We start from the raw sequence: 26,697 nt of genomic DNA on the forward strand, positions 1-26,697 counted from the left end.
TTAAATACTGCACCATTCCCATGTCCCAAACTGCACATACACTTCCCCACAAAACAAATTAGGGTTTGATAGTGGAAGAGTTAAGTAAATAGTCCAAAGTAGAGAATAGAGAGCAAAAATGATAGCCAACCCACTCAGGCCCTGGGAGGATTCTGCAGAAGCTAGCAGCACAACCCACCAAACTATGTATGTTTTATGATTTATGACATGGGGAGGAAGGGAAGGAGACAGGAAGAAGCAGAAAAGTGGAGAAGACGACAGAAAGAGCAGCTGACAAAAGGAAACTGATCAAATAGGAAAAGGCAGATTTGCAAGTCATTGCCAAAAACGTAGTTGTTAAGTTATTATACCATGTGGTAGGCTGGATGGAGAGTGTAAAGAGGGAAGAGGAGGGCCCACATACAGAAGTCACCAAGAGCACTACAGAGATCAGAACTACTAGGGAACCACCAAATAACCACTAACAACCAATAAAAGTGGAGCTGAAAGAGAAGACAGAAAATTAGGGAGGAAAGCTGGGTAAGAACAATCGAAAAAAAAAACCAAGAGGGGCAAGATTTCAAGGAGTCAGTGGGATGAACAGCACTAAGAGCAAGAGACAGGTAAAGAAAGATGAGGATAGAGAACAAACTTGTGATTAGATCAGGAAAATCCCAGTAGGGGATTAACTACACACTATGGGTTTCTGTACTTAGATACAAAAAGCTTTACAAACCAGATTGTTGGCAAAACTTCACGAGTTCCACACTGGAATAATTAAAATAAAAGCTGTTCACTGAAGTTATTTTTGGTGGGCATGTTTGGATCAGAGCATAGAGTTGTTGAGCACAGTGTAATACATGCCAAAAGTCCTATTGTGTGCCTGCCACTGCGTCCTGCCATACTTGGAAATTTGTTCAAAAATTGTGGTAGAGAAAGGATATTGGCTTCCACTTGAAGGACAAACCAATGTTACATGTTTCAGCTGGAAGTTAGGGTGCTGGTCTTGAGCCATTTCTCCTGGAGGCAGGGGCCCTTTTGGTTGAGCTTGGTCAGGGAAAAGTTTGTCCTGTGGCATACCCTGAAGCAGGCAGGAGGCTCATCTGAATTAGATTAACTCCATACTCGAAAGATCTCAGGAAAGGAAGATTTGCTACATGGATTCTACAGTAACTGGGGCTTAGAAGTATACAAAAAGTTCTATCATACAGTGACCTTCCTATCGGATGAAACGGGGTGCTAGTATCAATTATACTTTCACAGTTGAAATGGGCTGGCAAAACAGATGGTGAAGCATTTAGACACAACAGAAAAATACCACCCCATTCAGGTATAATATTTTTATTTCCTTATGATGGAATTTCTCAAAAGACTCTGCAAAAAAGCAGGATGCTTTTTTTAATGTTCCCTCACCGCAGGATTTTTCCTCTAAAAACTGTTGATGCAAATGGGAGACAAACAAAAAACTATTCACACAAGACAAGTAGACTCAGACTGCTTTTCTGAAGCAACAAGTGTGAACCGGAGATTTCAGAGGCGGAGAGAGAAGGCACCTTTGATTAAAGACATTTTGGGCCCAGAATCCACCACTGCTTGTATGGAAAGTTTGTAGACATCTAAGTAAATTCAAACTTCTATAAACCCAAGCACTAGGCACGTGGCTTGAACATGCAGCTAAAGCAACCTTGAAGCATTGCAACAAACAATAGTCACTATCAATCCACCAGGGACCATCGCTTCCTGGGAACAGAAAAGAAGAGCGCATATTCAATTTGTAAACAGTTCTCCTAGCAAAATCATACCCACAGTATAATGCAGCTTTTCTCTTGCAGTAGAACAGTGCCAGCAACTTTTTCCTCAAGAATGTCTCCTTCCTTCAGCACAACAGCTCCTGATGACTCAGAACAGGGCAATTTGCCTTCCTTTTCTCCAAAGGTTATTTTTTCCTCAACACTGGACAATGCAGGTTGACCTTATTTGCTGTCATGCAAATACAGCCGCCAGACAATAACTTCCCAAATCAGGCTTTTACTGAAAAAGAAAAGAAAAGAAAACAATCTGAGAAGGTCTTTAAAAAAAAACAAAAAGAGTACAGATGCTTTTTTTTTTTTTTTTGTAATTTGCCAAATTCTTATTTAAGCGGCTTAGGGTTATAGAGCATGTAACTTGGCCATCAAAGTGTTAACTAGCATATGAGCAAGGGCTGAGACCAGTTTTTTGTGAACTGTTGTATTTCTGTCATCTGAAAGTTAAACACTGGGTTAGAGAAATCCAAATGGTGGCTTCATCCTCAGAATGACAGCAAAAAGAAAAATATTTGCACTTTTTCCCCTCTAAGTAGGGGATTGGAAAGGAGCAGCTCTCTCAAGACATTCCTTTATTCTTTTGAAAGCAGGAGTTCCGCTGCAGAAACTGTCTCCAGCCATACGTTACTAATACCCCAGCTTCTCATGTCTGGAGCCCACGCTGCAAATGCTGTTTTCCCAGAAATCAAAATGTTCTTTGGCTTTTTTTTGTGGACACCAGACTCCCTCCATGCCATACCCTCACAAAAGCACCAGCAACTTCTGTTTAGCGGGCCCTCAGGAGCTAAACAGTGAAGCTGCCAGAGCCAGGACTAGGGGAGAGCTCGCCTAGCCAAAGTCTTTCTCTAGCTTTATCTGTGTAGTTCACTTACACCCTCTGCTACCCTGGATATTATTCTGTACTTCAGAAAAAATGAAAAGCCTATTGATCTTTTTAATTCAGTATCTGCATCTGGGACTTCTGGGGTCAAATTATGACTTCCTAAAATCCAGCACTGGGCCTGTATTCAGACAAACAAATTCCTCTGACACTGCTTCACACTTTTATATATAGATAGATAAACACCTATAAAAATAACCACATTGCTCTCTTTAAAATCTTTTCTTGAAATGCTCCTCTCCTGCAATACCCATTTAAAACCTTAACTGCAGTGATTAGTGCTGTGCTGAGGCTGGGCTGATCAATATCACTGCGTCTGCACTCCCTCTTCTTGTCTGTCTCCAGCTCTTGACTCTTTGTTTTATGTTTAGACTGTGAGCTCTTGAGTGCAGAGAATGTTTTTATGTTCTCAGTTTGGACAGGAGCTAGCACCATCAACCTAAGCGCTAAGCTAATATAAATTATCAAGAAGGAAGACAGCTTTGCTTGGTTTAAGAATGACTGCTCTCTTCCTGATGTTTCAGATTTTTGTTGTGCAGAGATAGGAAGAATATTATTTGCACAAGAGACATCTTCTGAATTCTGCAACATTCAAGATTAGAAATGATTTTGAATGCTTTGGCCTCTCACTAAAATTTGAGACATCTTCTTAAAAATGAGCTCCTTCAGGTCCTTTTGACAGAATACACATCATAAATGTCACTTCCAGATAAAACTTTTCAGTTTCTCCTGCCTGGATTCAGAGAAAAATATTTTGAAAGCTCCAGAGGCACCCAGACTCAGGGCCAGATTCTGTTCTCACTGGCAGGTCTGTGAAACTAGAGCAAGTCCACTGACCAAAACTGAGCTTCAGGGAGGTAAATTCACAGTGAGAAAAAACAGTATTTAATACTTTTACTTTTTTATATTTTCACTTCCCTATACAAACTTAAAAAAAAAAAATCACCTAGCAGTATATGGTATCTGGTGCATAGCTAAAGCTGAAGTGTACATCAGCCCACGTGAAGAGCATGGAGCCACACAAGCACACCTCACCCATGCTGTTCAGGGGTCCCTAGCACTACTCTGTAGCTGTACACAGAAATGATAGAGCAGCTCAGATAATGTGGCTGTCTTATTTGATATAGTTGCCAAAGATAGATAATCTGCTGCCTCACTTATTTTCATACTACAGAAATAAGATTTACTGTGGTAAAAATTTCCATCAAGCAAGGGATTCCTAGCCTGGGTCTTCAGAGATTTTTCAGTTCTTGCTAGCAGGGCCTGTTGCAGCTGACCTTAATGCAGTTTACACAGACTGGCTGATTGGCTCCCACACTGGAACCAGCCAGCTAGTTTGCACAAGTCTCTTATTCTAAAGTATGTGTAATTTATTTGAGCTGATAGAGAGGATAAAAATCAACTGTCTGTTTCCCAGTTAATAAAAAACATACAATGAGAGCAGAGCTCTGCCAGCATATCTTGTTTACCCAAAAATGTTTGGCATTAAATGTGAAATCGGAAATGAACTCATTATCTGATTATTTTCATTCTGAAGAATTAACTGCTTTGGGGGAAAGGCTTGTCTTAAACAGTCCCCTTGTACGGATGACTAATTGAAAATACATATCTCTGAAGAATACAGCAAATTCTTGTGACTTCCAGGGTAGGACGTAACACTATCAATTTGAACAAGAACATCAGGAGTATCCTCTCACATGACTTGTTTCAAAACAGAAGGAAATCCATTTAAGCTAGCAGCATTATGCTCGTATAGGTGAGAAGAGAGGAGTTTCAAAACAGGCCACATTCTGCAACTCTTATCCAGGCAATGTGGATAAAAAGTGCTTAAAAAGTATTTATAGTAGATTTACCCTTTCCCTTCCTAAAAAAAAAGTTATATAGCAACATGAATATTTATAAGTTTTTATACTTTCAGTTAAAAATGAGCTCCTCAGTGGTATAAATTAGAAGAGCTCAGTGAAAATAAAGACAATTAGTAATTGAAGCAGATACACATCCAGGGGTAATAACACTTTAGGAAAACTTCCTGTTCTAGCACCAAACCCAAATCACTCTGGATTAAGAGAGAACTGTATTCAAGACAGCCCATGGGGCTGCATCCTTTTGTTTTGTCTCTTGCTGCTTCTTTGCTTCATTCTCATCTGTTTGATCTCAGTTTTCAGTGTTTTCTATTTAGCCCTCTCTGTAGCTAGCTCAACAGCTGCTGCCCCTTCTAGGGTTGCTGAGTGCCTCTTCTGTACTCAAAATACTGCTTTCTTTTCCTAAACTGTAGGTACAGGACTGAATTTTGAAAAGGGTACCATGTAGCCCTCCACTGTGTGTCAGCACTGTGCAACTTAAATAAGTGTGTGTCCTCCACTGAACACTGGGCTGTTCCTTTTCTCCTCTTACTGAAATATTGCCATCCTCATGTGCCCTGTGAAAACAACTACAATATCATAGCGTGCATGGCCTAAACTTTCCCTTTCCTTTAGCTACATCTGAATGTTTTTTTGGCTGGCCCAGCAATCCAAAGGCAAAAGTACATTGAGTGGTGTCCAGGAAGGTGGCAGGGCAAACATCACAGGATGACTCTGGGCTGCCCAGCAAGCCAACAAAATGCTTTGTAGGCTTCCTGCAGCCCACGGGCTGTGCGTAGCACAGGCAGGGGCAGCCCAGATTCTTTCCTTCCAACTCAGCCAGGAAAGAGAGCAGGGATCCAGTAATTAGCCAGCTGAGTCATTAAACCACTATGCCACTTGGTCCCTATCACTCAGGTCAGATCTTGTTCCATTATAAAATAAATGCTGCCAAAGCAGAACGAGTCAGGAATGAGAACTCACCCTCTCTGGGTGGGTATCTTTAGGGCCCTCAGAATCCTGCCACTACCTTTCCTAATCCCTCCGTAGTCTAAGTTCTCTCTTTGTTAGGGTGGAGAGGGAGAAACTAGATCCCCAGTGCCCAAAGCATGACTTTAAGCTTCTTTTGAATAGTTTTAAAGGACAGATCCTGTCCAATGCAATATTTACTCCATGTGAGCACAGAAGAATGACACAGTATTTTACAGGACACTGCATGGATACAGGTAGGATTTTGCAAAAAATGTATTATTACTATGAAAAAACATGTGGATATATCCATTAAAAGAACATTGTGAAAAAAAATGAAAAACTTTAGATTCCTACCAGCAAAGATACACATTCCCAGCCTAATACTGATGTGACAGTTTCCATGTACTTGTGTTCTCTTTCAAGTAGCAGTGCACACACTAGTGCTTTCCTCCTCTCCAACAGCTGGTCTAAGGCAGTGAAGGGTCACCAGTACTGTTCTGTTTCAATTCCTGGAGGCTCCTTGCTCTGGCAAAATGCCACACTTCCTGAGGAACTTTGCCTGCCCCAAAAGCTAAAGAAATATGCCCTATTTGAACTACTAAACTTTCATTTGCTATCCGATATTGCGTCATCATGAGCAGCATTTTAGAGTCTATTTAGGTGTTTGTTCCTTTTTCTCCGAAACCCTGAAAAATCCCATTTGGACTGAAAAGTACAACTGAGCATGAGCATAAACTTCATGAATTCTTTGGTATGGCAAATATAAGCTTTTAAAACAAAGTATTTGAAGTTTCTTTCCATTAAACTATAGAAAGTAATTAACCAGAAAGTGTAAATAGTCAGCAGACGTGAACACAACAGAATACATTGTTTGACTCTCTACTCAGCCCAAAAGAAATAGAAAAGAGGAGGTGTAATAATTTTCTCAGCGGAATTTGTCACATGTGTTGTTTGCTCATATCTTTCACATCTTGTTCCTTCACAGCCTATTAGACTTTGGAGTTAAAGCTGCATTCTTGAACTTCCTTCTGTAATCCAGACCAAACCGTGTCACCGTAGCTGTGTTTTTATCTCACTGAATATTAAGGTTTTCACTGTTTTTTTTATTATTAATATGCTGTCTGAAATCATTTCTACAAAATTGAAAGTCACATCTGCTTTCCATGTTACCACAAACGTGCAATGGAGCTGGTTTCCATCATTCCTGATGTTGCTGTTACTGACACCTTTCAACACTTGCAACTCTGGTAAGGATTTATCTCATTAAATAAGGGCAGTCATAAAAACAGTGACTGTCACCTGTTAGTTTCTGATTAAAGAAATCAGCTTCTTGATCAATGTTTATGCACAGAGAAGAGCAAATTTGTCCTAATATTTCCAAGGACACAACACAACTACAGTTTTTGCTTTTTAAATATATCTCTCTTAAATTCATTGCTTTATCCTAATTTTGGCTTGGGAGAGATACTGTTATTCTGAGCTGGTTCTGTCACCTGCTCCAGTCACCTAGGAAGAACACGAAGCTGAAGACCTAGCATGACTTCTGTCAGAGTTAACTGAACACTCCTAGCAAACTTTAGCCCTCAGCAAGCTAGTTCACTTATTTCTACCACACAGTACTGTGTCACATAGACATGGGTAGCCTAAGATGATTTCCTGTCCTTGTCTAGCTTTGTAGTTCTGCAGCCCAATGGGTGGGGACACAAACTGCAGGCGGAGGCGGATATGGTCTTCCTGAAGAATAACTAGTTGATTAGTCTTACAGCAGATACTATAAAAGACACAAGTCAGCAATAGAGCCAGCCACAGTAATTAGGGACTCACTCATTCATAGTTTTAGCCATTCCTCAAAAATCTAGTTTGGAGTGCTGAATGAAACTATTGTAATCTGAAGTCCCTACATCATTTGTAAATTTTCATCTGTAAGTTTTGTGCGTCTTTGAAATGGCCTAGCTGTCCTAAATGACAAGCTACCTATCAACCAAGGCTTCCTCTTACTACCTTTCAAACTCGAATTAGATTAAACAAGAAGGAAAACCTAAAATGGGAAGTTAATATTGTCCTTGGAAAGGGAGCTTTCTCACAATGTGATGACACAGAAGGATGAAAATGCCTCTGTGCTGAACGAGGTGGGAAGCACCCCTCCAGTCTGCTGCCTCCTATCCTTCTAGAGCAGTTAGCTAAGGAAAAGTGTCATTTGAAACTAGTTAAATATACCACCAAGCTCACTTTGCTAAATGGTTTATTGAAATTTTCCTCCTCTTTTCTTAGGAAAAAATGAAAAAAAAAGATCACAGTTTAATTTTTAAAGGGTGCTTAAAAAGCTATTCAATCCTCTCCATGAAGGAAGCTTAGCACGGAGAACTGAACCTGTGGTGCTAGCAGCAGAACTGAACGTAGGTGAATAAGCTGACACTGCCTAACATAAAGGACCTAACCTAAGGTTTCCTCCATGCCAATAAAAAGACATAGACTTTTATGTGATATGAAACTCCCTCCTTCCTGAACATACAAGGAACTCAGACTCCTAATTTAGAGATCTGACTGAGGTATTTAAGTTAGATGGTGCAAGTACCTTCATCATGCTAACAACTTATTTTGCTTAATGCAAGCTGTAGGCATTGAGAAAAGTTGCTAGGACAGTAACTACTGAAATTAAAGAGCCACTTCATCTCTAAACGTGCTAGGTCCTGAATCACAATGTCTGTCTGTGAATGCAGTTTTCCAAAAGCCTGGGACACCAGAAATATAGATATCTATTCCAAAAAAATTTCCCCATGTTTCTGCTTCAGGATCCATTAAAGATGGTAGGAATCAGCCTGTCAGTGAGCTGTGGCTCAGGTGCTCGGTGCTGGATCACAGTCTCATTTTCATAGTTCTCTCCCTTCTGCTATAGAGGAGATACAGAACACATGGAGTGAGCTTGTGCTCATCTCCAGGCACATGTCTAGTCAGTACGGACTTGAACTATTGGTGTCATGGTCTGTATTATAGTACAGATTGAGCAGTTCAACAAGCGGCATATCTGTTACTGTTTAGTCCATCTCCAAGGGTGAATGAAGAGGAAGGGTAACAATTGCCAGTCCTCTGCATTTAGGTTCACACTTCATTGTTGTGATTAACCCTCTCTATTAAAGACTGATTTACTCACAACAGAATGGGTTGTGAGCTTTGTTTTTTGTGAGCTTTATTCTTGAATATCGCATTTTGTTTTTCTGATAAAAATACGCACGAGAGTATTGTTTGTTAGCACCTGGCATATTCAGTGGACAGATTCCAAATATACTTGCGTACAGGAGTGCTTTTGTTTGTTGTACTTTTGGGGTAGGGAGAATTGTATGAATCAGCTTTTCCAACAATAGAAGTTCCCACATCTTCTGGAGTAACTTTGGAAGTGTGGGTACATGGGCTGATTTCCATATTGCTGCTATTGTTGTTTAGGTTTTTTGTGATTCTGTACCCATCACTGAATGCTAAATGCCAGAGAAGGAGGGGAAGCTATTGAACCAAAGATCAGGCACACACATGATCTATCACAAGATTTTGTAAATTCTGCTACTGAAATACTTAGATTGAAAAAATATTTTTTCCCCTCAAGTTGCATGTTGAAGTGTGCCATTGACTTTATTGCACATAAGATAATCTCCGGTCTAAGTTGATCAGCTTTTTAGGGTTTCATGTTTGCTCAGAATATAAGACAGACTCTTCTGTGACAGCCAAAAATATTATCTTGGAGAAGCAGCAAATAAACAGATCCTATTTGTCTTCAGGTTAATTTGGAGGATGAGGATATGTAGCAGAAAACATGTCAAGTTCTATTGCAGGCTCCTGGGAAATTAACCCAGTTCCACCTGCAACTCTGGAACTTGAGAACAGCAGCAGAAATGGCCAACTAAGTTCCAGCTGAGTAAGCGCACATTTTATAAGCAGCTTGTTTTAATGAAACATTGTTCTATGTTGTATTGAGGGTTCAAGCCCTGTAAGCAGCACAAAATCAAAACAGCCTTTGGAAAATTTAAGACTCAAGCAGACCAATCATATTTATTATTGTCACAACTTACCACCAATGCCCACAAAAGCACTTAAACTGAAAATCTGTATGTTTTATGCTGAAAGTATCACAAAATGAAGAAAAATACCAAGCAATGTTTCAGTCAGACTAAGAGACCTCTTCATTCCACCTCTGGAATATAGTTTTATATATATATTTAGATGAATATAGTTTAAGATGAATATCATTATTTGATGGTACTTCAGAGTGCCCTGAACTTTTCAGGGCAGGTAAAGGGTGCACAGATTCTTCTACAAAGAGTTTATAACCCATGTTTGCAGATGATTAAATGACTTAACTGTAACTGGAGATGAGAGAGAAAAGATAATAGAAACAGATATTTGTTTATCGAGAAAAATGCACATACACAGGGCAAAAGAATCATTTCTTCTACCTTTCCATAAGAAACAAAAATGGACTGTTTAAAAGAAAAAAACCTTCAAAAATATCTTTTGGAAATATCCACATGCAAGGGAGATTGCAAACATACGAGATACGGGCATTGCCATTAAGTCAAGGATGCTTCTGAACACATGTAATGGCTATTCTCATTAGCCCGGGTGAGATGAAGTGGATCTGAAAAGCTCATGGTAGCAGTCCTATCACAGTGGCATGTGTGTTGCATAGATGATAGCTATCGTAAGATGAAGTTAAATTTTGTGAAAGGTGTGTTTTATAAAGCTTGCTAGCATTAGACCAGACAATAGCGGGTTCCAGCCCTGGTGGCTGGCTATGATGGCCTGCACACATTTTAAAGCATCGGCTTAGCCCAGTCTTTCAGGTATCACTTTTCCCATCCTAGCCGCTTGTGCCACAGGACATGCGAGGTTGATAGCCTCAAGCCTTTCTGGTCCTGCCAGTCTGAATTTAAAGCTGCAGAGGAACAACCCATTTGATGCCTTGTTTCCAAAACACTGTTTCTGTCCATTTGTATTTCTGTTTAAATAGCAAAAGGTATTCCACAAGCTTTGCATATACCCTGGTAATTCTTAAGATTTTTAAGCCCATTTGACTCTTTTTTTTTTTTACCTCAAGCAAATTGCAGAAATAACAGTGGGATTCTCATGAGGAGACACCATATAGAACTGCATGATACTCTGATTATGGAAGGAAGTACTTATACCAAAGTGCAGCCTCTGATCAAGTGCTGCCATCCTCACTGTATCATAATGTCTGTTCCTCCATTGATGCTTCATAACATTTGGGATTCCTGTGTTAGATATGAAAATAAATAACCATTATTTCCCTGCAGTGTTTATAGCCTCAATGCTAGAATTGCATGAATAGTATACTGTAGCCATCCTACCCCAATCTGCGGTCTCCTGTTGGATTTTATGAACTCAAGAGGGGTGGGTCTGGCTGATTATTTGGGAAAGAGATGAGAGGGGAAACCCCCAGCACGGCAGGAAGGGGAGTTAGTGAAACAATAGCTGGAACTCTGAGTCATTGCTAAAGCCATGTCCAAACATCAGCATGAGAGAGGACATACTGTACTGCAGAAAGAGCCAGCTTCTGGAGAAGCTGCACAAAAGGAGACCTAAAAAATGTTCGATTTTGAAGAATTAAAAATCCTTTTAAACATTTTTCAAGAATGAGAACAATATCCCCAGGGTGGTTTTAATTTGGTGGCTACATTTTGCCAGACTCTAGTGCTTTTAATTGGATTTTAGCCTGTACTTCCTTCAATTGCCTGTCTTCTAGAGTGGTAGAGTACTGTACCTCAAGCAATTCTCTGTACACCATTCTCTGTTACCATACAGTATAATAATTCTCTGTTAGTATAATAATTTTCTGTTACCATGCAGTAAATTAGAACCATGAAGTGCTTTAAAAGTATTTCTTGATTTAAGACTTATTATCATGCAGGAAGTTTGAAAAGTCTGGCAAAGACAAGGAAATGGAGTCAAAGAGCTTTAGGATTTGTTGAAATGCCATAAAAGAATGCTCTGTTTGGGGCATGCAGAGAGTCTGATTATGTGTGTAGTATGATCACAAAGCCAGGAGGAAAAAGGGAGAAAAAGCTGAGCTCACCTGTCTGCCCAAGGCCAATCTTTCTGTTTTTTAATGCAGCTTTTGCTCTCACTACCTGAATGAAATCATACTTGGAGAGAGCATGTTCTTTAGGTCAGAGCTGCAGTCACAAGACTGCATTTTCTCTCTTGCCACAGAAGGTTTTGCATTTCAGGGGTTGCTGAAACAATCCCTGCATAAGGTAAACAGGACTCAGTTCAGCTGAATATAGTAGATTTACCCAAGATTTTAAGTGAGCATTAAGAACTGAAAAGTGCTTTAGGTAAAGGCTCAATTTCAGGGAAAGATATTATTCACTACATTTTTTTAAGAATGAAAACACCAGCTGAGTCAAACTATTTCAAAGCCAGAATATTTTATGATCAGCTTAATAAATGGAAAAATGTGTAAACCCTCTCCTTCTAGAGCATTATAAAAATGGTATTACATAGGAGATTGATTTCCAGAGCTCCCAGGGGTACATTCTCTTTTCCTGATGCACATGTCTAAGCACCGTTAACACTGTTACCAGGGGGGCAATATACATGTCAGAATAAAGTACGTGATCAGAACCTCCTGAATTATAGCTCCCTAATTAGTGTCCATGTGTCAATTATCCCATTCCACATGTCAAATATTACACGAGAATTAAATTTCAAAATAGATAGACTTTCTATTTGACACATAAAATCCCAAATGGCTGTTTGATGTATATCAATGTTATTATATCACATTTAACAGGTAAAAGATTAAACAGTTTTCCATATACCTCTACAGTTTTAAAGCTACTGTGCTTTTGATAACATGCCACTTTAATTTGGCATTGCAGTTACATCCATGTATTTTCACTTGAGGGGACATTTACTATGTAAAAAGGGGGGTAAAAAAGGTTTCACATTTTCAGCCGGCTTTTTCCTTTCCAAAATAGTAGCAACACTGTAATTCAATACCCAAACTGAACCTCTTTGACCCCTGAATCCAAAACTGACAAATAGGGGAGAGAAGGGGAGGAGAAAGAAAGGGACTCTACAATGCCTATGTTTTACTTCATCATGTTTTCCTCACTTTCACAAAGTAAATAATTTGCATGTGTGCAGCTACAATGTAGATGTATTTGAAAGTGTTTTTGCTTTCAGATAATTCAAGCTTCCCCTAAGAAATCTAGCTTTCATAATATACATGATTAATATACAATTTACAAAACAAAATCAGCCTTGATCGATTGCAAGAAGTAGATCTATAGGTGAGCAATATAATGTTGGGCGGATTCAACAGGGCAGAAGCACCCACCTAAATTAAAGTCTCTGTGTAATCCCCAAACTGAAGTGTTTTGCCAAATGAAGATGAAATGGTGAATCAGGCTCTAAATTATTTTACATCAAAGACAGCTTTTATGTTTCACAGACTGATATCTTTTAAAGTTTAATAACTGATTTAACTTGTTAATCTTTAACTGATACTGATACTTTCCTACATATGTCTCAATTAAAAAGTGCTTACATAAAAAATGCTCTAATGAGCAAATTTACTGACTGAAACCTGAACAAAGAATCCTAATTGTCTATTGAAGAAAATGCACAGAAAGCAACCTTTAAGTTTATAATTGTAAATATTGTGTCAGAAGCTCAGTCCTCACCATGATACTTGTCTACTTCAGATAGAAATGAGTATTATCAAGCTTAATCTGTTCAAATTTTGTCATTAAGCCACACAATAGACTACTCTTGAGCACGCAACAACCAAAAATTAGTCCCAGAAATAATTATGGAAATTGTTTAAAATATCAAAGGGAAGAGGATCATGTTTGGCTCAGGAGTGAAATCATTTAAAAAGAAGTCAAAATGTAGCAAATAAATTCTTTGTTACAATGAAATATTCCAAGTCCACACCAAGGGCTTCATGTATTTCATTTGTGAGTGCTTTGATGGCATATGGAGTGAGCTAGAGGTAACAGATGAGAAAGAGCCAAATGCTGATAAAATACCAAGTGCCTAAACTACAGTGCCCCTTGAAATCTCAGGCTGGCCTTGCTCTGTATTTTTGAGAAGAAAAATAAAAGCAAAGAAAAGAAAAAAACAGATCTGAATGAAACCCAAATACATACAGAAGCTTCAAACATTCATAACCTGGTGTTTAACAAATCATTTCAAGGACATTTTCAAAGCCTTGGTGCTAAGCTCCTGCCCTCTGTTCTCCCTGCAAGCTAGAACTCCCTCCTTGCACCCCAACCAGCCCTGCCCAAGCTGCATGTAAACCACTGAAGACAGGGAAACTTTTATTAGACACGTAAATGGTGAAAAGTTCCATGTGACTCCACCATATCCTCTCACCTCAAAGCAGACCTTGAACACAACTATAATACAAATACTAAATGAGCAGCCAATGGCAACAAAACATTTTCCCATTTAAATAGATCCATTTTGTCTCCAGTTACCTTTTTCTTATTTTTGCCACTTTGCATCAACTCCAGTAATAAAAGCCACATATCATTTTCATCCCATACTATCCTTTCACTGATGCTTGCATTCACTGATTCATCAGTGTGTACAACTCCTTAATAAGCCAAAGTCAATCTAATTTCCTCCTCCTGGTGTTCTCTCCCCCACAACTCCCTCTTCCATGTGTTTCAGCTTTACTTTGAAGTGACTTCCTTGCCTGGCATGCCAAAATCCAGAAACAGAGTGCCTATCATTATAACTACAGTTCATGCCCTGACTAGCCACAGCAGCAGAAGAATTAGACTATAATCTCCTAAATAATGTAGAATCTGTAAATCAACACTAACCAGATCTCTTTGGCATGTAGATCAATGAATCAGTGTAGGTATATGAAGTTTCAAGTAGCTTTTCTAAGGTGAAGTCAACCTCCAGGTATGAATTGTTCAGCCTGGATTTTTTCTTCTCTGGCCTTCGCCCCTCAAAAACAAGTCTTAAGAAAACAGTTTTTTATTGCATCCTGAAAAACAGTAACTTCTGCTTGACCAAAGGGCAAAATAGGTACACACAAACATATGCTTAGAATACAGGCAGTACTAGGCAGGGCCACAACAGAGATTAAAAACAATCAACCTTTCAGTACTACCCTGCCTAGCCTTCTTGATAGTAAGGATGTTTGCATTTCTTTGCTCTAAAAATAAAAACAAACAGTGGCTGCTCTACTCAAAGGATTAACAACATGTTGCCAAAAAAATTTACAATGCATTAAAACATTTATAGAGAGTCCAGAGTTGTTGCACTGTTGGAACGCAAAATACCCATAGTCACTTATGGAAAAGTTTCACAGAGAGTTAAAGAAATGAGGCCTGATAGAGTATCATAACGTTTCTTGGCACAGAACAGTAATTTCCATAACACAGTGTATGAGGGGTCTCTACTTGCAGCAATGAAGCTCTATCATGCTGACGGATATGTCATCATGCACAATTTATTTGGGCTAGCCCAATGCCCATGGAAGTTGCTGGCTGCTTTATATTGGAAGTTACTTGAGACCTCACAGGTGTACTGCGAGTTCTCTTCCAGTAATGCAAATGGGCCTAAATATAATCTTCCAAAGAAATGTGGGTAAGATCAAATTTTTCTTCTCTGTCCTAAAGAAAAAGACCAAATTGAAGGCTTATAAAAGGAGTTTTAAAGTAGATTTCTGCTCACTAGTCCTCTGGTTTCTCAGCTTTGACATCCCCCAGGTTCTTTTTTTTGTTCCTTAAGAGCTTGTGAAAATGGTTGGAATTGTTCAGGAATGGGGAAAGGTGTCAGAAGCTGATCTGTTGACCGCATACACCCAATATGTGCCTCCTAAGGCTTCCTCTTAGTGATATTTCCGGAGTGGAAATTTAACAAGTATTGTTAACAAAAAATAGGTAATCCTAACTCCTCTTTACACTCAGTTTTTCATGCCAGTGTGGACCAGCGTGGAAAGAGAGGGCCTCCAGAGTATCAGCTTTAGTAGATGGGGACATACAGAATAGTGTGAAACAGTTGGGAGGTCTGATTTAAATGTGTAACCTGAAACATTGGAAACTAGAACTCACAGCAGGGCTTAGCAACAAAATCAACAATACAGACAGCTCATGACATGTGATCACCAAAGCAGAAACAAGGTTGCTTAAATATAGCCTCGGTAGGTATTAGAATATTTCTGAGAAGTACACATCAAGCATGAGACAGATGCTACTAATAAGTAGAGCTTTAGCCATTTATTTTTATATTTAAATATCCAGCTATATTTATCTGAAAGACTTAACCATGCCATTCTTGACAGAAAGGTATGCCAGTTACTTACTGCTGTCTAGACAAAAAGATTTAAAACTGCAAAAGATAAAACCTTTGCAAGGGAGCATGGAAAAGTGCTTTAAGAGTCCATGAGAAGGGCAGTAGCTCTACACTTGAGTCCCTAGAGCTTTGGCTTTAAGAGTTTTGTCTGTTGGGGAATTTGGTATACTAATTATTTCGTAAACAGTTTCCTAATGTTTGTTTTTGAATTGCTTGGGTTTGGGGGGAGAGGTTAGTAAGTTATGAAAACTCTAGAAAGCTGGAAAAATCAATCAGTGTTACAGTTACACACAGGAGTAATGTCTGATGATCACCTGACATTTTTGAAGTTGTGACCATGGTGTGGTGAACCACTTCAAACCAGGACATAAAGATATGAATCATCTACAGTGAGAAAGCTGTCCCACTTCCAAACTTCTTGGAAAAAAAAAAAAAAAATCCAGACTATCTGGACACTCACCCTAAGTGTTTGGACAGCTTTAAATGATCCTATGATCTCAGAGAAGAAATTGTTCTTGAAATGAGTTACACATTTCACCTCTATTTTTAGCATAACCATAAACCAGACCTGCTATACAGAGGTTTCCCAGTCTCTGCTACAGTAATTTGGTACCATGTGGTACATAAAGCTGGAAGGAAGCAGAATACAAAAAAGTTACCACAGACTTCAAGGAGCAGAGAGGTATGAAGAGTTTCACAAGCTTCCCTAAATATTCAGAAATATATATATATATTTTTGGATAGGGCAAATATTTCTGTATCACTGCTTTCTTTAAGCATTTCGTTATGGGCCAAAGCAAATGACAGACTAACAGCAGTGCTCAAGTAACACTACAGAATATCAAGTCCATATAAAAAAAGAGTGTTTCAGTTAGACACAGGAATGAAATTTATACAGTTCATTCCTTGGTCCCTCGGTCATCCCCTTTGTATTGCACAAAAGATGCCCTCAAGGAATAACTAAAGACAAAGCCCAGCTGGTAAAAAATCAGTGCACTGACTTTATGCACTCATTTTTCCCATTCTGCAGGGAACTATGTTGAGGATCGGGTCACAGACCCAGTGCACAGTACCAGGATGCACAGTGCTCTGCAGGTCTCTTACAGCAATGTGCTTCTGAGACTGCTATAGCGAGAGACAGCAGGAGTAAACATAAAGGTGGCGTGAGTCAGACACCTTTCCTTTCCCCAAACTTTCCATTGGCCACTGAGCAAGAACTAGCATTACTGAATATTCACCCTTATTCCCCAAGTAGATTGGCTCACTTCAGAAGGTACAGATTTGTTTTATTATACTTGTACTAACCTGAAATATTGAGCTTAGAATAATTCCAGGCATATGTCAATGTAAGTTTAGCAAAATACTTCACATGACAGGAACGTTAAACAATAACTTCACCAAATCTAATTCTTATAGATGGGTAAATAATGTTCTTGTTGACTAAGAATTTCTTCTGTGACTGGGTCTACAAAACTCAGTAACTCTCCTCATGGAATTAGGCACTATTCAAGATGAGCAGTAGTTGCAAAACCTATTCTTGTTTTTATGTAAAATTATACAACATAGAGAGGGAGGGGACTCTAAAAAGTCATCAGATTTGTCCTCAAGGCAGAATCAATATTTGTGTCACTTATGACAGATGTTTGTTCTTAATGATGGTGACTTCACCACCTCCCCAGGCTTTGCTATGTTTATGTTTAGAAAGATTTTCTTAATAACTATTCTGACTCTCCCTGGTGTAATTTAGCTTATTATTTCTTATTATGTCTGCTATGAACACAAAGGGTATATTACTCCCTTCCTCTTTACAACAGTTTTTTTACATTTTAATTATTACCATGACCCCTCCCATCTTCTTTTTGAGGGCTTAATAACCCCGGTTTTGTCAAGTTTTCCTTGGCTACAGTGTTCCAAGCTGAGTCCTGACCAGCGTAGGATAGAAGAAGATTATTTCTGCAGGCTGTATTCTGGTTTTCATATACATACCAATTGGTCACTTAGCTTTTTAATAATGCAGCAAATCATATTTAGTTTGATCCACTTTCATTTCCAGGTCTTTTCCAGAGGACTACTGCCTATTGTGTTGCACTATCCTGTATTTGTGCAATCGATTATTTCTGTGTAACACTTTGCATTTGTCTCTATTGAGCTTCATCTTATTTTTTTCCAGATGATCTCCCCAATTTGTCAAGATCATCTGGGATTCTAATTCTGTTTTCCACATGTTCAGTATCTCTCCATCTCCTGTCATATGCAAATTTACTGAGTATAATATTATTCCCTCATCCTGATCATTCATGAAAATTCTTAACAACATTTAATCAAGAACAACTCCTTGTAGAACCTTTTCAATACATTTCAATTAAATAATACAATTTGATAACTATTCTCTGAGTTTAGCTTTTCATTCAGCTTTGCATTTACTTCATAAATTGAAGAACACTATGTTTTCTTAGCTTTTTTATAGGAATATCTTTCAAGACAGTGCCAAAAACTAAGTAATGCAGAGGCAGGAGACTTCATGGGTCTCCTGTATCTGTGGACCTCTTACCTTGCCATAGCAGGAAGTCAAACTGCTTTGTCATAATTTGGTCTTGAGAACTTATTAGCTATTTCCTCTCTCCAGCCTGTTGTCTAGTTGCTTCTGAATATTTAGGCCATTTGTTGCATGATTTTTGTGGGAGATTTTGGTGATTTTGTCATGCAGAATGCAACTGACAATCAGGATCCCTCAGATACCATCATGTAATACCATGCAAATTAAGGTTAGCAAAAATCAAAGAACTGCTGACTGCTTTTTTTCCGTCTAAACATTTTCTCCAAATATTAACTCTTAAAGAAAGAATTATCTCTAAGATGTCTTGAGTGAATATAGAACCATGCATCTCACACATAAATGATGTACCTTATTGATCAGCATTAGTAGAAACATCCCTCTATGCTGATTTATGTCTCAATGCAGCATTCATTGGAATAAAGGCTCCACAAAGTATACGGATATCATGTGGTAATGAATCAATTATGCTCATTCGGATCACACTCAAAGCACTTATGTCATATTGTTGACTCCTCAACCACCTGCTCTTGTCAAGGAGGTCTGGCATACAGGCTCTGAAGCATTCTCGATTTGCTTCAGCCATGCCCTGTTCTGGTTTAAAAAAAATCTGTTGCAATCATTTTCATATTGATATCTTTTGAATAGCCATCACTATATGTAGATGCGTATAAATGAGGTGGAAAGGGTACAGAGGATATATGGTATCTTTGGAGGAATACATGCTTTATGCACCGTCAGATGATATAGACTATCTAAATACCCATCTGTTAAAATAAAATCCAGTTAAAAATGAAGAGGCACAACATCCCTGACCAGACTTATTACTAACATAGATGAACTACCTTTTATTTGAAGTGAAGCCATGCGGAAGCCCAGGAAGCACTCAGATGTAAGAAACCATCAGAATTACCCTTGGAAATAACGTTGCTGAATTACTAGATTTTATGCAAAATAAAATGCAAATACACATTATATCAAAACAAACAATTCTTATTCCATCTATCCCTATAACAATTAAAAATAAAAAATCACTAATTCTAACAATGATCACTAGAGTCACTCTAAGTCCATGTGTGGACTTTCCCTGAATTAAGGAAAAAAAAAAAACAATAAAAAAGGTCAGTGCATAATGAGTCACATGAGAATAAAAATCAATTTGGAGATTGTTTTTTCCAGAAATCAGTTCCATTTGATTAGGAATATTACTGAAATATCAGAAGGCCACAGAAGACTTCTTGCAAAGCTTGTTGTTGGAAAGCTCCTTCACATTTCTGTGTACGTTAAAAAAGAGTTGGAAAGCAGAATTTTCACAAGATGTTTAAGAACAAATTTGCTCTCAGGTAATCTAATTTTAAATGGAGTTATTCCAGATTTATATCGAATGGTTCAAGTGAAAAAATAATGTAGCCTTTCATACTTAGCATATCAGTCCTTTGCTGAAGGCCTTTCACTTCTGGAGTTATTTTATGTTGTTTTTGCAACAAATTATGAATTTATGGGGTTCTCTCTTTGCAAATTTCTCCAGAGTTTCAACTACTAGATTTCTTTGCCCCAAAAATCTCATTCATTTAGGATCAAAAGTACCTCATTTAAAAATATAACCTCCTCTTCCTGAATTTTCAGAAGCAAGAAAAGATAAAAAATACAGAGTAAGAGGAAACATACTTGAGCCTGGAGTTTGAGACCAAACATGTCACCTGCAGTACTGTTTTATTGGGCATGTGTGGGTTTCTAAATCCAGTAAACACGGAATGAGAGAAAGTAAAGCTCTCAAACCACGAATCAAAACTACACAGGTCCTTAGGAAATGTTAAAGCTACACGTGGCCTTCAGCACTGTAGAATGTTCCATTCCAGAGCAGGAGTTATAATATGTCCCTGTCCATTTAGCCAAAAATTACTATTCAGGAACCAACAGACTAGTGTCCTGAATATCCTGGCAGGAAAGGTAATGGTACAAAAGGAAAATCTTAGGACAATTACTAGTACTGAGGGTAGCAGGAAAATGTCTTTCCATTAGCTGTGATTAACTAGTAAGGCAAATATTCCAGTCCCTGCCTAATAAAGTTTAGCAACCAGCAACAGTAGAAATTGTAAAAAAGTAATTCAGTGCCATCACTTCACCCTTTCTACTACTGCATTACTAACTACCTGTAAAAGGACAAGGTGAGGCCTTGTGTGAACTTCCTGAAGATGCCACCCTACTAAACAAAGACTGAAAAAAACTGATAGTTGGAAAACCACATACATGCTTCTTATTAAGTAGCCTGTCTACACTCACAATGGAGTGGAGCAATTGCTTTCTGACCCTTTTCCAAACCATATTCCTGAAGGCAATTGCACTTTTAGCTAATGAGAAGGCATATTATAGGACACACAGAAAAACTATGAATGGTAATAAGGCTTAAATTCTTCCATTCTGGACCCTCATAACCTGTTGTTAATCTAGTCACACTCTGAGGAAATGGCGATATGATAACTACTACTCAGTCCCTTCAAAGGAAGTGCTACATGCTATACTTTAAATAGGAGGAAAAGAATATTATTTGGGGGGTATTTTCTTCATGCATTTTTAAGCCACTGCATTCTTTATACCACTGTGATGAAGCCAAGTATAGCGTCTACCTGATATATTGTAAGTGGGCAGCAATTTGCAGTGCATGCACTTAAAGGAATTTTTCCAGTTATAGATACTACTGGTTCCTGTTATATTCCACATATTTAAAACAAAAAAACCACAGTAGTCAGAATAATATCAGCATTGCAAGGAACTTTCCAAAAGACTGATCCAATGGGGACTCTTTCCATTGATTTCAGAAGGCAATGGGACAGGCTCCAGTTAACGTTATTCAACAAAAAAATTCACATATGCATAATTCTGGGAGAAAAAGTCATTAACAGGAGAACATTTCAAAAGGTTCACCAAGAGCAGAAAAGGAAGAACCATATAAAAGAGGGCTACAAAGGATTTCAGGTTGTGTCATGCACTGGACCCCACTGCATGAAGAGACATGGAAATACAGTTAGTTCTTGTAACACCTCTCCTGCTCTTATTATTGTCACATGATATGAACCAAGGAATATGCACTTTAAGTGTATATCTATTGAAAGCTTCCAGCAGCACTGAGAAAATTTTAAACACTTTCTTTTCAAAAGAAAGAAAATATTAAAGTGCTGATAGACAAAGGGACTGTTAACATAGGCTAAAACCAGGCCGCACATTCCAAATAAAGCCAGCAATCACAGCATCAGAAATTCAGGCAGCTCCAGTCTTGTGGGTTTTATAAAGATTTTCTTTGCACTGTACAAAGAGCCACGTGATTGGGTCAGGCAAGTCTTCAACAACAACAAAGCCTGGTGCAGCGAGGGAGGCTGCGCTTTGGTTTCCCTGAATATCTTGAGTTATGAAAATTTGGCTATGTGAGAGCATGTTGTGGTGTGTCAGAAGATCAGAAAAGTTTTGCTTCTCAGGCATCTACATGGCAGAGGATTTTCTTATCTTCAGTGCATATGCAGGTCGTGAGTACCAATCTCATTGCCTACTGTTCTGTGAAGACACTTGCTATCAGTCAGGGGAAAACAATACGCAGAACCTGGGGTCATCGTGTGCACACACAACGCCTATAGCTCCTCTTTGTCTGTCTTCCAGTGGGATGACCTGAACCCTACCCATTGCAATTCTCCAATTCATGCCTAGAAATCATTTGGTTCATTCTCGAGGATTATAACACTTTGCCAAACTTATTCAAGCATCTTTAGTCTAGGGGTTGAATTGCAAATCATGCAAGATCAAAGTCATTCTTAAAATTTGTGGTGTTTCTTATCTTTTCCTGTATAACAAAGAACTGGAAAATGTTTTATTCCTTTTGCTCCTGTAAATTTGCTTCTTCCTGTAGAGATAGATGAGAGAATTAAGGAGTCAGGTGTTTAGATGTGGCTTGCACAGCCAGTGCCGCTCTTGGAATTCCGGAATAGTTAATCTTGGAAGGAAAATGAACATGTCTTTTAAATCCAAATACCTGGCTTCAGATGTGCAATTTAAGCTATGGCCCATTAGTTCCAACCTTAATAAACTAATCTGGAAAACAGCTTTCTTTCCCATGCTCATTTCTTCTATTAATCTGTTCAGTTGAATAGTAACAAGTAGCAGACATACAATTACATCATTCTGAGCTCCACTATGATTTAGTGGACTCATCACAGATTTGGGAGACAGGAATTTCTAAACCATAAATTTTAATCTTGGTAATTTATGCTGTGTGTATTTTTGTGCCAAGTACCCAGCCTCATTACACCTTATAGTCCTACAGACATCACACCTTATTAAAAATAACAGAAAAAGCCTCTGCTTAAGAGCTTGCCTGCAGGAGCTGATCACATGAGCAACAGATACATTATTGAAGTAATTCCTTTTTGTGCATCTATGCCAGAACAACAACCATTAGAATAACTAGATTCTTTTGTTGGCAAAAGAGCTCCTAGTTACCCATCTCTCTAGTTGCTGGTCTTTAGTGAAGATGAGTTGCTGTCTTTTAAAACTTTTATGGGCTACAAGCTGCCTCTTAGGACAAATAGTTCCTTTCTCAGTTCAGAATCAAAACCTGTTGCATTAAATTATACTTGCTGTTGCCACGCCAACATGCTTTCTTTGCTCACACTTCGTTTTGCACTCTGAATGGCATGCCTAATAAAAAATCAGGACTTTCCATTTTAGTCATCTCAAACATACATCTGGACTCCATCCCAGACTGTAGGTTCCTTTAGGAAATATTCCGGCTCAAGTTAAAAATACAGTTCTTAGCCATTTTAAGGTGGCTAAGCATAATCTCCCAGCACGAGTGAATTTTAACACAAAGCAGTTTGATAGGGAACTACCATTTGGATTTTGTAATACTACAGAAATCGGTAGATCAGCAGTGCAGAACATGAAGTTTGTTGCCATCATGCAGGGTGCCTTTGGAATTTTTAGAAAGAAAGTGAAAAAAATAGCTAACCTAAATCTAGCACAGAATCTATAGACAAAGATGAGCTACAGAGAAAGCACAGATGCTCTGGGATACATTGCTTTCATGTAAATATGTTTGTAGGGTGCCTTGGATGAGAGTTTAAAAAGTTATCCAGTTGATCTTCCTCGTGCCACCAGGACAGCCTACAGCCTACTGCAGAAGTGACCTTGGCTCTTCTATTCCCCAGTCCGTGCTTGGTGTGTGGAGGAGGGCTCAGCCTCACAAACGCTCTCCCTGCAGCCCTGGGCACTCCTGGGGGCTAGGGGACGCACTTTACTTTGTGCCTCATGGAGTTTTTCCCCAACCAAAGAAAACAAATAGCAGGTTTTGAAGACGCTGTAAACTTTGCCCTCACAGCTGGAGGCTGAGTGAGGCAGTGGCAGCCAGCAATAAGGGACAGGCGAGAAGAAAACAAAAAGTGATGGAGAGAGACAGCCACTGCACAAAGAGTTCATTCTGTGCCTGTATTAAGAAGTCTGAGGGTCCCCTACTGGGGAAAAGAAACCATTAAAATATTCATTAAAAAGAATATCAACTTGGGCATTTATTATTTATTGCGAGTCTTTATAAGTCATTACTCTTCAGATGTATTCTAATAAGTCATCGTGTACTCCCTGTACTACTCCAGTCTGTCAGCAGACCAAACATCCCTCAGCAAGTGCCAGCGCTGCTCTGTGGCAGTGGGACGCTTGGTTTACAATGAGGTTTCTTTTACATGCACAGCTGGGATTGATTTACAGTTTGAGCTTTCGTAGCTGAATCCACAAGAGTATTTAATTTTAGATTATCCAAAAGAAGAAAGTTACACTAATCAAAAATAAAGGTGAATATACTCTCCACGCTGCCTTTCTAACAGTGCCAATGTTGGAAGGGGTTAAAGAAGGCTGAAATAAAACTGGAATATTGGTCATGTGCACAAAATACCCAGCCCACCCTTCCAGCTGGGTGTCTGCTTTAGCTTCTCAGCACTGTAATACCAAATCCCTCAGGCCGTTTTCCTCTAGAGTTTGGTTGTTATGTTTTTATCTTTTCCAAAATTTGCCAGTGACACAGTACTTTATCCACAATTAGAAATACAGAGCAGATTGAGACTATACAAGCTACCAGCTATGTATTCCTACACACACTGCATGAAAGGCCAACATAGAAGAAAAGTGACCAGGAGACCTGGCAAGTAGTTCCTCTTTCTCATTTCTTACTGGAAGTAAATGGCCAACTGATAGCGTACAAAATTCCCTTTGGTACATGAATTTGCTTTTTTCAAGACAGTCTCCCGAATAAGTGTTTCCTTTCTTACCAGTCCTACTGCAGGGCACGCGGTCTGCTGGAACACAACTTTCCCAAAGATCACCTTATTCATCCATGGCACATGCCCTCCTTCTCAAGCACACATCATTGACATGCTATAGATGACTGGGCCTACCGTTAGGTATAGGTCCAAAACTGCATCAGTGATGATTCACCAGTTGGAGCATACAGTCACAGGTCTACTCAAAGTCACAGGTCTTTCACACTGATCAGTTAGTTCTGCCATTAGCTGATACAGATTCCCTTAGCAACGCAGCCAGAATGCACTGAAAAAAATGAAACTCCAGGCATGTGAAGCACAACACAAACAACTTCAGAAATTCTTCACTCCTATTTATTATATCAACCTTCAATTACAGAAGTATTCCTACTAGCTAAAGTTCATTTGAGCATGGATTCAGAGTTGTGATTACTCACAGAGTGGGGAAATAGCTTTGTATTCTCTAAAGAAGAATTAGAGAACTTTCCAAAGAATTTTAATTTGGTAATACCTTCACACTTGACATGACATTTTTTAGAGAAGTTAGGTTTAACTACTTACCAGACTCTACAGACCTACTGGGCACCACCAGACAACCTCAACCTTAATGTCATTTGGAAGGCACTGAAGTGATTAGTGAAATTAAACCAATAGTGAGCCTGAATCCAAAGCCCTTACTATCACAAAATTACTATGCATTTGATATTTAAATCTTCCTAAATTAAGAGGATCGGAGACAAAATAGTTAACAGTAGTTAATATATCTCCAGTCAAATCTCCTATACTGATTCTAATTCTGTTGCTTTCCCAGAAGTATTCCTGTATTCAGGAATCCTTTTAATTATGGGAAAGATAACTAGGCCACCTGAACACTTGATACAGCCTTAGTGATGCAAGATGAACAAGCATTAAAGAAAAAGCTAAACTCTTCTTTCATTCTTGGCCAGTCTGAACGAGCTTTAAAGTTAACAATGATTCTTTTTCAAAGCTGTTCTCAATTCCCTATTTTACAACATCATTGCTTGACATTGTTAATATCAAGGAAATATTGATATACTAAGTTATATTTCCATGTGTTCCGTCATTTACAATATTAGTACAGGGAATAAAGAAAAGATGTGCCAAAGTACATAACAATGAGACATGCTGATAGCAAGAAGTCGGTATAATCTTTCTTTAGCCATATGGTACATGGTGGACCCTGGAGACACTTTTTCTCAAGATGGTTTGCGCTTCAGGCAGAAAATGAAGTTTTACCACTGTACCATTTTACTCAATCTATCATGTATTTAGGCATATTCAGTCATAACTATCAACCTGACAAAAGTTATTATCTTCCTTGAAATGAGAAGAATTGCTTTCAACATTGCAAAAATGGAATTTTACTGGATTTTCTTCTACAGCACTGAACACAAGCACAATGACCTAGGCACACATACAAAATCAATTGTAATTACAGACCAATATGGCATCGATTAGGAGAAAGGAGTAGAATTTATTTTCACTTTCAGTATAGAATTGTGTCCACTTTGTGGGTAAGTTTTGGTGGGGGGAATGGATTAATTGTTTTGTTTTATTCTGGTGGTAGCTATAAACATGTAAATCCGTGGTTTTATAACTTTTTTTAATGAATGCGTCCATTATAAAGGAGACAACTTCTTATATTTTTTCATGTTCAAAATATTTGAAGATTTAGTCTGTTATAAAGGTTATAAAAATATCAAACATAAGAGAATGGAGAGAAAGAAAATACTTTACATTATTTAATCAGCAGCAGTTGACAGGACACAACTCCTTTAAGGGACCTAAAATCTGTGTTCTGTCCCCTACATATGCATAGGTGCTGTCAGTCAGCCAGTTAGAGTATAAGAATTACCCTTGACATATGTTAATTGAGCTCTGTGTCTAAGAACTGAAGCATACGATAAGGATATGATACACATTTCTGGTACATTGAAACCAGAGCCCAGAGTAATACAGAGCCCAGAAACCAGAGTAATATAATACTTTAATGAATAAAATGAAAGAATTTCTATTCAGT

The 26,697-nt window shown here is 38.6% G+C and overlaps 2 long non-coding RNA genes across 2 annotated transcripts in view; one reads left to right on the forward strand and one right to left on the reverse strand.

Annotated features, from left to right (window-relative positions):
• Positions 1 to 26,697, forward strand: part of LOC136991662 (uncharacterized) — a 114,344-nt gene that overhangs the window by 71,689 nt on the left and 15,958 nt on the right. The window lies entirely within an intron of this gene.
• LOC106490393 (uncharacterized) lies at positions 1,959 to 14,382 on the reverse strand. The gene is made up of 3 exons (XR_001293598.2): positions 14,324 to 14,382; positions 10,558 to 10,738; positions 1,959 to 2,010 (listed from the first exon to the last, which is right to left on the reverse strand). It is a non-coding gene; the product is annotated as an uncharacterized lncRNA (long non-coding RNA).

The sequence above is a fragment of the Apteryx mantelli genome, chromosome 3, assembly GCF_036417845.1.
Source record: "Apteryx mantelli isolate bAptMan1 chromosome 3, bAptMan1.hap1, whole genome shotgun sequence".
In the NCBI taxonomy this organism is placed as follows: Eukaryota; Metazoa; Chordata; class Aves; order Apterygiformes; family Apterygidae; genus Apteryx; species Apteryx mantelli.